Genomic DNA, 13,657 nt, shown 5'->3' with positions numbered 1-13,657 from the left:
TGGGCAAGCAATGGAAGATGACCCAAGTGCTTGTGCCCCTACACTCACATGCAAGACCCAGAAGAAGGTCCTGGCTCTTGGCTTCAGCCTGACCCAGCCCTGGCCGTTGTGTCCATTTGGGGAGTGAACCAGCAAATGGAAGACCTCTCTCTCTCTCTGACTTTGCCTCTCCCTCTCTGTAACTCTGCATTTCAAATAAATAAATAAATCTTTAAAAACGAGTGATCCTTTCTCATTTTAGATCAATTTCAGGCATCTGGCTTTTGGACATCAACTATAGTTTCATCTATTAGTAAGGTATCAAATACTTTAGTTGTGTTATAATGATTAGATTAGATTAGCCTGCTCATAGCAATATGAGTTGCTGCTTTTAGTACTGTGTGTGAGTGTATATATATATATATATATATATATATATATTCCTATTTAGAAAACATATTTTTCTTACTGCAGGGTTCACTTTTGGGATTTTTGTTTTGAATGACATTGTCTTCTCTTAATAGTTCAGGGACTTCCCATAGCCATTTTTGTACTGCAACATGTGCCCCAAGTAGCAGGAATGTCTGGAGACCTTGGCCTTTCTATTTCTCTGTTAATGTCAACTATCTTGGGGACGTTTTTACAGTGACTTCAATTTCCATTTCGTGACAGATCTTAAATTATCAATAGTTTAAAACATGTTCACAAATGCAATTCAATCATAACAGCTGAACTTTAGATACTGAATAGTTCTGTAAGCCATTGATCTTTATTACATGTTTGTAGCAGTTTAATAAATGCATAATAATTATACATCTAGGGTGCCTTAATAGCCATTCTTGGAAATCTGCTTTTACACTATGATAATTGCAGAAGCATTGGTAAGCAATTTAGAAAGGTAACAAAGAATACAGCTGTGCTTACAATTTGAGTTGTTTACATTCTATATTTGATCATTTGACCTAGTAAACATTTCAGTGATTTGGTTCATTAATGGATCCACTCTCTTTTCTCTGTCATCTTTTCTTAACCAACCACAGACAGAAGCACACACATTTGCTTATATTATCCTCCCTGCCCCATGGCTCCAGTGTCAGAAAAGTCATCATTCCTCCTTGCCAGAGCAAAATTAATGTCTATCCCAGCCACAGGCAATATGTACTTGCTTCATTTCATGTTGGCCCCTGAAGTTATTTCTAGTTCCTTAGATAATAACTGTTTCCAACTCTTGAGTGGGCTTCTAGTAGAGTATGTAGATAATCCAAATGATTTGCATTTTGAGATATATCACATTGGGATATGGTAGATTACACTTTTTGAGTGCTTGCTGTGTGCCAGGCTTGATGTTACTATTATCTCAATTGTTTTCATGATATCCTTAACATATATCATTATTATTTTTCCAAATTTATAGGTGGGACACTTATGGCTAAATAATTTTGCAAGTGGTACTTAATCATTAAATGGAAGATGCAGGACCTCAGTCAATGATCAGTCCCCAAAGCCTATGTATTTAGCTTTTAAGCTGCACAGTTTTGTGTTCCTGGAGATTCTGTTTGCAGATAATGAAGATGAATAAATTTAAATTTTTAGTTCCTATACTGTTGCATCCCATCTTATAATAATTCACTTGAGATTTCTAGAATAAAGTGCTTTCCTTTTCTTCATGCATGTCATTCCCATGAAATATTGCTTATTAGGGAACAAAATTGGACTTTCCTGTCACTGTAATTTTGTGATGATGTTCAACATAGTGGTAGTGTTTTCAAAGATAATAATCACAACTCTTGTGCCACAGACCAAGCTGGCATTCCCACATCCTAGATAGTCTATTTTTTCCTATGAGGATGAGTAGTTGAGTTTGATGTTGCTTAAAAATCTACACATGCTGCCTTCATCATCATGTATTTCTAACTGTTTAAATTCAGGAAGTATCCAACTTTGATAGAATTCAGAAGTATTGTTTTATGATCTAATCTACATATGGTTTAAATGTGTTAAACTTTATTTACAGCTATAAATTTTTATAAATCTAATAGTAGCAAAACCTCAACACAGCACCTTCGAGTCTCTTGAGACATGGAGACATTAACATTTAATGCCTCAACAACTAAATTCACCTGTATAGAAAGTTTGAATTATATTAAAGAAACGTATAAAACCTATTAAAGTGAGATAGCTTATGGAAGCTGTATTAATGGAAGTCTAAAACTTTAATGCATAGACTGCAGTTTGATTGCTAAACTTTATCAATATGATAAGTTGTAATGATTCTATTACTCTTTGGGTTTTCAAGAAATACTCCACCTACGGTATTGAACTTTCATTCAAAATTTGTCAAGTATGGTTACTGCAAGTCTAAAAATTTATTTGAAAACACAAAGTAATAAAGCACAAATACTTAGCTGCAGAAAATAAGAGGCTAGATCTTTCCCTAGTAAGGTATTTGAAACCTTGAAATACAGCCTGCATGCTATGAAGCATTACACTTTAGAAACTGGACCAGAGGAAGAGAATCTTTTAGACTTTTACTTTACAAATACTTGACTAGGACAGATTTTTTTCTTATGAATAATAAAGATGCTAAAAATGCTGCATTTGCTTTCATAATGAGCTATTTAGTAGAACACAAACAAGATCTTTCTTTTTTCCCTCTTGAAATAAGTACTTTTTAATGGCTAAAAGTTGGCTAGCTAGCAATATGTATTGCCCTGCACTCTTCAAGGTTAATAGGGGACAAAGCTGATTCATCTTTTCTTAAAATAATTGATGCTATCATTATGGATCATTTAATTTAGGCAATAGACAAACGAAAAGGCAAGAAAAGGATCTAATATCTCAATATGTAATCAGAAAGATTATATTGTTTCTAATATGGCTTGGGCATATAGAAAAGTGATAGATGGAATACTTAAAAGTTCACCTGATACAGATGTAAGCTGGTGATTTAATGAACTAAGTGAATTGAAAATAATTTCATTGAAACATTTTTAACCTCTTAATTTTTTTAACTTGACTGTTCATGTCCCATAAATAAACTTTTACTTTAAGAATGTACGTCAGCAGTAATTTGCTGTAAAACATAAACATATTTTTGAGTACAGGGGCAGAACATGCATTAATACCATCCATTTTTTGAAGTGTTTTTACTGTTTTGTTTTAAATATGCTATGGATAGTAAATCCAAGAATCAAATCAAAATAATGTTTATTGTCAATGAAAAAAATAGCTACCTTTATATGGGTCAAGTTAAATAAAAAGCTGTATCTTCTATAATAAAAATCCTTAAAATAGTTAAAATTATGCTTACACAGCTTTGAAACAAAAAAGAAAAATCTTTTTCCTTATAAATCTATTCTGAATATCTTGTTCTTCATTGCAATTACTCACATTTATATGGAGCTGTTCTGTTTTAAAGCACTTTCATGATTATTATTTCCATCATTCAGAAGTAGATAGAACTTTATAGTTTCAAAAGCAATTTCACATAGGTTATCTACTTGATCCTTATAAGAATCCATGTAAGGTTGTTGAGGATAAGTCTCTTATCCTTCATTTACAGATAAAGAAATAGGCTAAGTGAGGTTAAATGAGTTACTCAGGGCCATAGCTCATAAATGGCAGAGATGGGACAAGCTCAGATTTTCTGACTCTGTCACTAACTTTCTTTGTGACCTTGGAATAAATTTCTCTGTCTCTGTTTCCTCATCTAGAAAATAAGGTTTTAGTCAAGATGATCCCTATGGTACCTTATAGTTCCCATGGATCTACAAGTCTTTGATTTTTAATTCAGTATTTTTTTTAATAACAAATGGTTTCCATTGAAGTTTTAAAAATCTATGTATGTATTTCTCTATTGGAAAGGTAAAGAGACACAAAGAGAAGCAACATGTGGTGTGATTCACTTCTCAAATGCCCACAACAGCCAAGGCCGTGCCTAGCTGAAGCAGGGAATCAGGAACTCAATTCAGTTACCCACGTGAATAGCAGGGACTAAGGTACCCAAAGTATCACCTGATGCCTCCCCAGGTGCCATTAGAAGGAATATGGAATTGGGCATGGATCTAGCATTTGAAACCAGGCACTATGATATGGGGTATGTGTGTATTAGTTGGTGTCGTAATTGATAGGCCAAATACTGATACCCCATTGATTTTGTGTGAGTGTGTCTGTGTATAAGGTTATTGTATACTTTCACATACAGTTCTAAGATACAATACACAGAGAGATTTCTTTTACCTTCTGACACCTTCTCCCAGTGATAACATTTTCCAAAATTATAGCACACTACCAGCAGGATATTTACATTGATATGATTTATCAATATGATTCAGATTTCTGTAGTTTATCTTGTATTCATTTATGTGTGTGTAATTGTTTCTATGCTATTTGCTCACATGTGTAGGTATTTTACCCACAATGAGAGTCAAATACTGGTTTATAGTTTTCTTTTTCATGTTTTTGTCAGGTTTAGTATTGACCTCAAAATAAGTTGGGAAGTGTCCCACCCATTTATTTCTGGAAGATATTGTGAAAAATTTGTGTCAGTTATTTAAATGTTTGTTTGGATGCTACATTGAAATAATATAGTCCTATAAATTACTTTCTCAAGAGATTTATTTGTGAATTCATTTTTCTATTATTTTATCTATTCCTTTATTTAAGTATGGTTTATTATTTATTTGTTTTGAAAATTAGTATGTTTCTTCTGAATTACCAAATATAGTATGAGCATTAATTTGTTCATAGTATTATTATTACCATTCAAAATTTTGTTTATTCATTCATTTGATAAGGAGAAAGAGAGAGAGCACGCACTCCCATCCACTGATTTACTCCCTAAATTCCTGAAATGGCCAAAACTAAGAGCTGGGATTTTTGTTCAGGTCTCTCATGTAGGTGACAAGAACCCAACTACTTGAACCATCACTTCTTTTTTACAGTGTCCACATTAAGCAGGAAGCTGGAGTCAGGAGGGGGAGCTAAGAGTATAATTTAGGCACTCTAATGTGGAACGTGGGTGTCTTAACTGGTAGGCTAAATGCCTCCTCCTCTTATAGCCATTTTAGGTTGCAGTATCATTTGTAGTGATAGCCTCTAATTTATTCCTGCTATTAGTGATTTGTAGCTCTTTTTTTGTCCATTTTGCTCCAAATTTATTAGTATTATTCTTTAGAAGAATTAGGTTTTTGACTCATTGGTTTAATTTCCATTATTTATTTTCCCATTTTTCTATTATTCAATCTCATTTATTTTTGTTATTTTTATTTGCTTCTTTCTGATTGCTTTAGAATTATTTTTACTCTCTTGAAGTGGGAAGTGAAGTCAAAATTTGAAACCTGTCCTCATCATTAATGTAAACATTTGGTATAAAATTCCATTTCAGCACTGCTTTACATGTATTTTGTATATTTTAATATATTGTGGTCCTTATTTTTGTGTATTTATTTCCTTTGGGACTTTTTCTTGGATATTATTTGTATGTATTATTTAATTATTTGATGATTATTATTTAATTATCTTATGTGTAATATTTAATTTCTATGTTAGTTACTTTCCCATCTCTCTGTTACTGATTTCTAGCTTAATTTCATTATGATTAGAAGTCACACTCTATATGATTTTAAATCTTTTAATTTTTTGTGATATATTTTGTGTTTCTGAATGAGGTGTGTCTTTGGGACACACCATGGTCCCTTAAAAAACACTATTCTATTTATGTCGATTAAATTATGTTATTTTATACTTTTGCTGATTTTCTAGTAGTTCTCTCTGTTGTTCAGGATAATTGTTTAAGGATCGATGAATATTGTGGCTCTGTCTCTCATTTTGCATTTGTCAGTTTGGATTTTATAGATTTTTTTTTTGACAGGCAGAGTTAGACAGTGAGTGAGAGAGAGACAGACAGAGAGAAAGGTCTTCCTTTTCCGTTGGTTCACCCCCAAAATGGCAGCCACGGCTGGCGCGCTGCAGCTGGCGTGCTGCGCCGATCGAAGCCAGGAGCCAGGTGCTTCCTCCTGGTCTCCCATGCGGGTGCAGGGGCCCAAGCACTTGGGCCATCCTCCACTGCCTTCCCGGGCCATAGCAGAGAGCTGGACTGGAAGAGGGGCAACCAGGACAGAATCCAGCGCCCCAACCAGGACTAGCACCCAGGGTGCCGGCATCGCAGACAAAGAAGGATTAGTCAAGTGAGCCACTGCGCCGGCCAATTTTCTACATGTTTAACTTTTGTTTGGTGCTTACACACTGAGGATCTGTATGGTTTCTTGGATTGATTCTTTCATTCTTACAAAATGTTTCTCTTCATCTCTAGACGATTTCTTTGCTCTGAAATCTCTGTTGTTATAAGTGGATTGTCTCCCATTATGGTGGCATGTACCAATGCCATCTCACTAGTCCAGGTGATCAATTTCAGTTCACAATTGATCACTCTGATAGATCTAAGAGTCAAAGGGATCACACAAACAAGACTAGTGTCTGCTAATACTAACTGATAAAACCAAAAAGGGAGAGAAGGATCCAACATGGGAAGGGGGAGACACAGCAGACTCATAGAATGGCAGATGTCCTAAATAGCACTCTGGCCTCAGAATCAGCCCTTAAGGCATTTGGATCTGGCTGAAGAGCCCATGAGAGTATTTTAGGCATGGAAAGACAAGACACTCTGGCCAAAAAAAAAAAAAAAAAAAAAAAAAGAAGAAGACCTAAATGAAGGGTCTCAGCGAGTGTGATCCCAGTGGAAAGAACGGGGCCATCAAGGTAGGAGGTACCTTTCTCTGAAGGGAGGAGAGAACTTCCACTTTGACTATGACCCTGTCGGAATAAGATTGAAGTCGGCGAACCCTAAATGCTTCCATAGCCTCGGCAACTCATGACTAGAGCCTAGGGAGATTACTGACACCATAAACAAGAGTGTCAAATTGTTAAATCAACATCAAGAGTCACTGTGTACTTACGTCCCATGTGGGCTCTGTCCTTAATGGGTTATCCAATGTGAAGTAATGATATAGCTAGTACTGAAACAGTATTTTTACACTTCGTGTTTATGTGTGGGTGCAAACTGATGAAATCTTTATTTAGTATATACTGAATCGATTTCCTGTATATAAAGATAATTGAAAATGAAAAAAAAAAACCTTGGTGTTAAATTGGAAATTACATAGAAAATTAATCAATTTAAAAAAAATCCTGCAGCATCTCTGTCATTAATGTGCTGTACACTGTTATTTAATGCTATAACTAGTACTCCAACAGTATTTTTTCACTTTGTGTTGCTATGTGAGGGCAAACTGTTGAAATCTTTATATATACTAAACTGATTTTCTGTATATAAAGAGAATTGAAAATGAATCTTGATGTGAATGGAAGGGGAGAGCACGTGGGGAAGGGGAGGGTTGCGGGTGGGAGGGAAGTTATGGGGGGGAAGCCATTGTAATCCATAAGCTGTACTTTGGAAATTTATATTCATTAAATAAAAGATTAAAAAAATAAAAAATAAGTGGATTGTCTTCTCTTATTCTAGGTCTTATTTTTTGGTTCTCAGCATGAACGGTGACTTTTTATTCTACCATGGACTTTTTGCCTATTATGTTAAGAGACATTATGTTATACTAGTTTAGTTGACAGACATGTTCAGGTTTGCGAACTGGGATCTTAGCCTATCTTTTTGTATTGTGATTGAAAAAACATTATAATTTTCAGAGATTTTGTGTTGTTATTTGATTTTCTTTTTCTATCTATTGCCTCAGGACTCCGTCTCATGCTTCCTGTTCCCTAAATGGTTTCCTCAAGCCCTCTCCTGGGTGGAAAGGGTTGTGTAGGAACTCCAACATGTTTCCCAAATAGCCCCATATCTCTGTGCCAAGCGAAGGAGGATCTCAGCTACTGAGGACATAGATGCTTCAAGGATTGAATCACTTTTTCCAGTTGTGTCACTTTTGCCTACTCCTATTCTTTTCCTTCCACATTGTGTGTGTGTGTGTGTGTGTGTTTGATAACGGGAGAAGAGTCCAGTCTACAAAGAGAAAAACTGTTACCTAAGCTGGACACTTTTTAAGATTGTGCCCTTTGTCTAGTTCTGTATGCCTTCTTGTCTCAAGTCCAGCCTGGAAAGTCTTAGATCCAAAAGACAGAAACAAGCTTCCTGGACTACACCATTGATTATAGCTGCACCCATTTTATGAGTTCCATCAGCCAACTCTTTCAGTCAATTTTTCATTAATTTAACTAAAATACCTGAGAGAAATATTTTTGGAGGGGGAAGAAAGGTTTATTTCAAGTTACACCTCAGAGATTACAGTTCAGGAGTGGGTGACCCTATAGTCTGGTATCTGTGGTCATGGAGGGTGCAAAGGATGATCACATGGTAAGCCAGAAAGAAGAGAAAGAAAACTAGGTCAAATTTGCACTCAAAATAACCAAACTTCTCATGAGAACCACCCCTGAGGGTATTCTCACAATGACCTAACCACCTCCCATTTGTCCCACCTCTGAGATACTACCATTAGATCAAGTCTCCATTCTTAATTCATCAACCATTACCATTGACATCAGAATTTAAACCATTCGCATGAGTTTTGGGGAGATAAGTTCTGCTGTACCCTTAACACTCACCTTGATATCTCTGTGTGGAAAAAGAGAATGAATGTTAGTGGTGACAAAGAGATTTCTCAGACCTGTGACTTGTTATAATTGGGTGCTTTATGCCTGGCCCTCATCTATTGACTTGTATGTGTCTGTGAAGTGAAATGGAGTCTTGGGTTTCAAATGGACAAAGGTAGTTATCCAACAAGGCGTCTTTCTATGTCTGTATAGCCTTTATATATTCTGTCAGTCAGCTTGGTTATGTATCTCTGGGTAGGGGAAGAGAATGTCAGATTATAGGAACAAAGAGCCTTCCCAGACTTGGTCCTTTGTCATTGCTGTGTCCTTTTTGCTGGTTCAAACTGCCTGTATGCCCAACTGACTCCAGGGGGAAAAGGAAAATTTCAAGTGTGGTTTGGAAGGAAAGTGTTTCCTTGGCTGCTTGTTTTTGGTAGGTTCCCAATTGACCAATTACTGTCACATGTGAGTGTTGCCAGGCTTGATTGATTTAATCAAAGAGAAGCCTAACTGCATTTCCTTATATTTCTGTATGTGAGTTTGGAAAACACCAGTAGTTAGTAGACTTATTGTGTAGGCATATGCAAAATGTCCTGCTAGCTTGTTATTCCTCCAGACTGGGTATCTCAAACCAATTTCTCTTCTTACCACATTTCATAGTGGTCGTTGATTGAATCTTCTATTATTTCCTGGGTTTATAGTAGTGGTGAGTGAGGAGCAATAGATGAATATAAATCTATGCTATCTTGTACAGATGAGAAGGCTTAAATATCATTTATTTTTTATTTTTTAAAGATTTATTTATTTATTTGAAAGTCAGAATTACACAGAGAAAAGAGAGGCAGAGGCAGAGAGAGAGAAAGAGATCTTCCATCTGATGGTTCACTCCCCAGTTGGCTGCAATGGCCAGAGCTGCGCCAATCTGAAGCCAGGAGCCAGGAGCTTCTTCCAGATCTCCCACGTGGGTTCAGGGGCCCAAGGACTTGGGCCATCTTCTACTGCTTTCCCAGGCCATAGCAGAGAGCTGGATTGGAAGAGAAGCAGCTGGGACTAGAACCGGTGCCCATATGAGATGCCGGCACTTCAGGCCACGGCGTTAACCCACTGTGCCACAGTGCCGGCCCAATATCATTTATTTTTAAGGTAAGATAAATGACATATAGTGAAGCTAAACAATTGGTTTTAAGTTGAGGAAGAACATAAAACATGATAGCATTGCTAAGGATAAATTCTAAATCATATGGCATTTTTTTTCATTTATTTAGTATACATCTACTCTGTGCTGGAGATTAAACTTTTTGTCTCTTTACAAAATCTGTCCAGCTCAAAATTTATCAATTTTCTGCTCTTTTAAAAATGTGCTATGATTTTTAAAATTCTTATACTTTTTCATATTCTATTTCACATTTCTATAAATCCCCCCTATTTTGCATTGAATAATGATTTATAGTTAATAACTTATTATTGCTAATTTCTTATTTTCCTGTTTTGTAGTTCTCTTTGTCCTTCCTCTTTATCTTTTTGTCTTTGTAGTTTGATAGTTTCTAGTGGTGGTATGCTTTGATTCTTTTTTCTCTGTCCTTTGTGTATCTATCATATGTTTTACAAACTACAGTTACCATGGGAATCTCCTTGAACACTTTATAGTAATACCAGTCTGCTTTATGCTCATAACAATTTAACTTCTATTGTATATAGATACTCCACCATTTCCTTTTCCCCAAACACACACTTTTTGTAATTGATGACAAATTTTACTTGTTTCTATGTTGTGTTTACATTAACAAAGTTTTGTCATTGCATTTTGTCAATACTTTCTTTTAAGGCAAGTCTTGTGGTAAGAAAATCCCCCACTTTTTGTTTATCTAGGAAAACCTTTATCGCTGCTTTTTTTTGTTTGTTTCTTTGTTTTTGTTTTGTTTTGTTTTTAGTGAAAGGATTTATTGGGGAAATCAGAAAGACTGAAGGGAAGGGGCGAAGAGGGAAAAAGAGGGAGAAGGAGAGCATAAGAGAGAGATCAAGAGAGAGAGCTAGAGAGAGAAATCGAGAGAGACAGCGAGAGATTGAGAGAGACAGACAGACGGAGAGAAAGAGAGCCACATGTTCAGGAACAGGTCCTCTTAAAACTTTGCCAGAGGGCCGGCGCTGTAGCTCACTTGGTTAATCCTCTGCCTGTGGTGTTGGCACCCTCTGTGGGCACCAAGTTCTATTCCTGGTTGCTCCTCTTCCAGTCCAGCTCACTGCCGTGGCCTGGGGAAGGCAGTGGAGGATGGCCCAAGTGCTAGGGCGCCTGCACTCGCATAGGAGACCAGGGAGAAGCACCTGGCTCCTGGCTTCGGATCTGCGTAGCTCCAGCTGTGGCGGCTATTTGGGGGTTGAACCAACGGAACAAAGACCTTTCTCTCTGTCTCTCTCTCTCACTGTCTAACTCTGTCAAATAAATAAATAAAACACTTTGCCAAGGGGTGGGCAGGGAAGTAGGAGCAGGGAATTCCATTAGGATGGGGGTGGGGCTGACACCAGTGGTTAGGTCAGGTATCCACCTGGCTTCCATCAATGGTGACGGGGCTAGAGCCTAGGCTGGTGTCAGGGTGTAGATCGCGCCATAGATAAGACTGCACCATTTTACTAACATTGCCCCATTTTGTTTTTTTATAAAGCAGGACTTGTATGGGATTACATTAGTCCCAAAAGTCCAGGAGGGGTAGAGGGACGATGATCTGTCTTTAGAGCTACTTCCTGCTGACATGGGGCGACGAGGTACTCTTCGCTGGCATGGGGCAATGTCTCAAGCTGTCTCCTGGGTGGGGAGCCAAGTATATCCCTGTAGCAGCATTTGGTTGACTGCCTGGCTGGTGAAGGCCTTGGTTCGTTCCAATATCAACTCCTGTAAACATGTAAACAGACACAGTAATATAAAGGCAGGGTGAGAATAGCAACCAATGATCTTAAGAGTGGCATTAACCAAGTAAAGAGAGGATTTCATAGAGAAGAGGAAATGAAGGGGTTATCTGGAACCTGGTGAAGACTGTTTGATGGATGTGGTTTAAAGCTGATTCCAACCAAGACTGGGAGAAAAGTCCCTCATCTTTTACAGGTCGAGGAGTTTGTAGAGAAATTCTGAACAATCATGCAGCATTGAGTGGGGGAGAGGACCGTCAATACACACAGGTCAGGAGTAGAGCCATTGATGTAAGAGTAGAGGCTATGATTACAAAGGAATTAAGCCGGCACCGCGGCTCAATAGGCTAATCCTCCGCCTGCGGCGCCAGCACACCGGGTTCTAGTCTAGCTCTCTGCTATGGCCTGGGAGTGCAGTGGAGGATGGCCCAGGTGCTTGGGCCCTGCACCCCATGGGAGACCAGGAGGAATCACCTGGCTCCTGGCTTCGGATCAGCGCAGTGCGCCGGCCACAGCGGACATTGCGGGGTGAATCAACAGAAAAGGAAGACCTTTCTCTCTGTCTCTTTCTTTCACTGTCCACTCTGCCTGTCAAAAAAAAAAAAAAAAGGAGTGAGACCCCAAGTGGGCTAGACAGGCAAAGGACAAAGTTATTATTTGAGGACCTAAGAAAGGTGCTAAGCCATGAATAAGTTCTCTGATTGAGAGGCAAATAGAAACTGACAAAAGGGAGCTTGACAATAATCAGGTGGGCTTTAAGGCATTGTAAGTTAAGAGGTCCAGACCTATCTATCTCTTCACTTGGGGTACATCCTAAGGGAGGTGTGAACCTCTTGGGGAAGGCACCCTGTTGACTTCCATTACCTAGCAGGCCTGGGAGGAGAGCTGGTCAGGTAAAGGCAGGGGGCATCTCTAACAGGAAATCTACAGTTCTGCCTGGAATGTTACTGACCCTACTTGGCCCTCCCCTTAGCATCAGTGGTTACTTTGGAAGCTAGGCCAAGTGAAGGGCTTTTCAGCTTAGAGCCAGCAAGTACTGTGGCTCTGACCTGGGCGTTCTTTGACTCTAGGTCTGCTTTTTTTTTATTTACAAGATTTATTTATTTATTTGAAAGGCAGAGTTACACACAGAGAGAAGGAAAGACAGAGAGATGGGGTGGGGGGAGAGAGAGAGAGGTCCTCCATCTGCTGGTTCACTACCCAGTTGGCTGCCAAAGGCCAGAGCTGCGCTGATCTGAAGCCAGGAGCTTCCTCTGGGTCTCCCACGTGGGTGCAGTGGCCCAAGGACTTGGGCCATCTTCTACTGCTTTCCCAGGCCATAGCAGAGAGCTGGATCAAAAGTGGAGCCGCTGGGACTCAAACCGATACCCCTATTGGATGCCAGCACTGTAGGCGGCAGGTTTTACCCGCTACGCCACAGTGTCAGCCCCCTGCTTTGTTTTTAATGGACAGTTTTGCTGCGTAATGTGTTCTTAGTTGCCAGTTTTTTTCTTCTTTCAGTAAGTTCAATGTCATTCTTCCTTCTCCTGGTCTGCAAAGTTCCTGTTGAAACAGACATTCATGTATAATATAAATTATCAGAGCTCCTTTGTGTGTGACAAGTTACTTTACTCTGTATGATTTCAAGATTCTGTCTTTTGATAATTTGATTATATCTTAGTATACACCTCACTGAGTTTCTTGTTTTTGGTGACCTTTGGGCTTTCAAGGTCCAGAGTAAGGTCCAAGGTCAGCAAGTCCAGGTCTTCAGTAAGTAAACCTTTGAACAGGGGGCATAGATACATGTGGTTCCCTCTGAGCAAATGGAGCTGGTGGAAGGACCTCAGCCAAGCAGTGCTGGAGCTGAACCACTGAGACCACAGGCAGATGGGGCGGAAGCAGAGACGAGGTTGAGTCAGTCACTGGAGCATGGGTGTGCCTTTTTAAAGAAGTCCTCCTTGGCGTTGATCTTCACCAATCTCACAATCTTCTACCTGGATCCCAAAGTTTCAAAAAGGTACTTTAGTCTGTGGATGACTTTCAAACGCTTGTTTATGTATTATTTGCGTACCTCTTGCTCAACCGTCTTACTCATGTCACTTCAGGCATAAAAACCTGTCTACTAATAATCAGGCTAACTGTGCTAATTTTATTTTGAAATAAATAAAGATGGCTCATGCCATCCTACTTAGCAGAA

General features: G+C 38.6%; 1 pseudogene; it reads right to left on the bottom strand.

The window, feature by feature from the left end:
• Positions 1 to 13,265, bottom strand: part of LOC133752686 (eukaryotic peptide chain release factor subunit 1-like) — a 143,231-nt pseudogene extending 129,966 nt beyond the window's left edge.
• Positions 13,266 to 13,657: the final 392 nt, after the last annotated feature.

This window comes from Lepus europaeus, chromosome X, assembly GCF_033115175.1.
Source record: "Lepus europaeus isolate LE1 chromosome X, mLepTim1.pri, whole genome shotgun sequence".
NCBI lineage: Eukaryota > Metazoa > Chordata > Mammalia > Lagomorpha > Leporidae > Lepus > Lepus europaeus.
This window is presented reverse-complemented; position numbering and strand designations above follow the sequence as displayed.